The sequence below is a fragment of the Symphalangus syndactylus genome, chromosome 1 (genome assembly GCF_028878055.3).
Source record: "Symphalangus syndactylus isolate Jambi chromosome 1, NHGRI_mSymSyn1-v2.1_pri, whole genome shotgun sequence".
NCBI classification, from domain to species: Eukaryota; Metazoa; Chordata; class Mammalia; order Primates; family Hylobatidae; genus Symphalangus; species Symphalangus syndactylus.
In genome coordinates this window covers 86,865,159-86,867,624 of record NC_072423.2, presented here as the reverse complement: position 1 = coordinate 86,867,624, position 2,466 = coordinate 86,865,159, and the positions used below count along the sequence as shown (strand labels likewise).

General features: G+C 46.7%; 1 pseudogene; it reads left to right on the top strand.

Annotated features, from left to right (window-relative positions):
* The first annotated feature begins 820 nt into the window (after positions 1–820).
* Positions 821–1,773, top strand: LOC129488630 (olfactory receptor 10Q1-like; annotated as a pseudogene).
* Positions 1,774–2,466: the final 693 nt, after the last annotated feature.

Genomic DNA, 2,466 nt, shown 5'->3' with positions numbered 1-2,466 from the left:
GAATTATGTAGTATATTCAAGCAAATTAGCATATCCATCACCTCACATAGTTGGCACTTTTTTATGGTAGGAGCAACTAAAATCTACTCTCTTCACAAATTTTCAGTGCATACTACAATATTAACTATAGTCCTCATGCTATATATGCATTAGATCCTGCACTTATTCATCCTACGCAGCTGCAAGTTTATACCATTGGACTTACCTATCCTATCTCCTCTCTCTCACTCCCCTGGTAACCACTGTTCTACTATCTTAAACTTATATTTTAAAGTAAACTTATATTTTAAAGTGTAATGCTTGAAACACTTTAGAAATCTGTTTCTCTCTCTTCAAGAAAATACACATGAAGATTTCAGAGGAAAATAATTCCCTACGTTTAATTACAATTAGAGTATCAGGTTGGGTGCAGTGACTCATACCTGTAATCCCTGCACTCCGGGAGGCTGAGGCTGAAGGATAGCTTGAGCCCAGGGGTTCGAGACCTGCCTGAGCAAGAAAGAAAGACTCCATCTCTACAAAAAATATAAACATTAACTGGAATAGTGGAGTGGGTCTGTAGTTCTAGCTACTCAGGAGGCTGAGATGGGGGAATCACCTGAGCTTGGGAAGTAGAGGCTGCAGTGAACTGTGATCATGCCACTGCACTCCAGCCTGGGTAACAATGTGAAACCCTGTCTCAAAAAAAAAAGGGGGGGAATCTCAATGACAATTAGGTAATTCCCACCTCAGAAATAAAGTTCTCCCTCTTTATTTTACCCAGGCAATAAAGCAACTCAGCTAAGGACAGCTCAGTGCTTCCTATCCTTTTGCACAAGGCATGCTTGTGTGGAAACCTGTCTTCAACCATCTGGCCCACTGAGTTTGTGTTCCGTGTGTTCACCAGTCCCTGAATTTCAGGTTCTTCTCTTCCTTCTCTTCCTCTTCTACTTGATGATCCTCTGTGGCAACACAGCCATCATCTGGGTTGTGTGCACACGCAGCGTTCTCCGAACCCTGCTGTATTTCTTCTTATCCAACCTGTCCTTTGTAGAGATCTGCTACACCACTGTTGTGGTGCCCTTGATGCGTTCCAACATTTTGGGGGCCCAGAAGCACATTCCATTGGCTGGATGTGGGGCCCAAATATTCTTCTTTCTCACACTTGGTGGTGCTGACTGTTTCCTCTTGGCGATCATGGCCTATGACCACTATGTGGCCCTCTGCCACCCTTTGCACTACACCCTCATCATGACCTGCAAGCTGTGCGTGCAGATGCTGGGCGGCGCCGTGGGCCTGGCCCTCTTCCTCTCCCTGCAGCTCACCGCCTTAATCTCCACCTTGCCCTTCTGCGGCCACCGCCGGGAAATTAACCACTTCCTCTGCGATGTACCTCCCGTCCTGCACCTGGCCTGCACTGCCATCCGCGTGCACCAGGCTTTCCTCTATGTCCTGAGCATCCTCGTGCTGACCGTCCACTTCTTGCTCATCTGCGTCTCCTACGTGTTCATCACTTGTGTCATCCTGCGCATCCGTTCTGCCGAGGGCAGCGGCCAGGCCTTCTCCACCTGCTCCTCCTGCCTCACCGTGGTCCTGCTGCAGTATGGCTGCTGTGCCTTGGCATACTTGCATCCCCAGTGCAGCTCCTCTGTAGATGAGGATCGCCAGTTTGCCCTTGTTTACACCTTTATCACACCATTACTCAACCCTTTGATTTACACCCTTAGGAACAAGGATGTCAAAGGTGCCCTGAAAAAAGTGCTCAGTACCAAAGGGACATCTGAGTCCTTCTGAAGGCTCTGAGAGACTGAAAGGGGCACCTGGGTATGGGACAACGGTAAAACTCTTCCATCCAAATGCTAGATTTGCCTTTATTGTATCCGAATTTGGACTTTCATTAATTCTCTGTGCCTGATGTACTTAGTTGCTACAGATCATTCTCATTTTTAAAAAAGGTCTCCCAAAACCTTAAAACTCCAAAAATTGTAGACTGCTATCATTCATTTAACTCCAAATTTATAATTTTACCTTTCCTCTAAAGCAATATAAAGGGAAAAATTTATTTTAAGAAATTGGCTCATGTGATTGTGGGGGTAAAAGCAAAGAGGGGCCAGGTGTTGTGGCTCACACCTGTAATCCCAGCACTTTGGGAGGCCAAGGTGGGTGGATCGCTTGAGTCCAGGAGTTTGAGACCAGCCTGGGCAACATGGTGAAACCCCATCTCTACAAAAAAATATACAAAAAGTAGCTGGGCATGGTGGCACATGCATGTATTCCCAGCTACTTGGGAGGCTAAGGTGGGAGGATCACTTGAGCCTAGGAAGTCGAGGCTGCAGTGAGCTGGGATCACACCACTGCACTCCAGCCTGGGCAGCAGAGTGAGCCCTTCTCTAAAGTAAATAAATAAAAGCAAAGAGGCATTGTGGGAGTTGGTCCTGTTGTCCTATAAGGCAGTTACCTCAGGGGATGCCATTAGAGAAAAAGTAG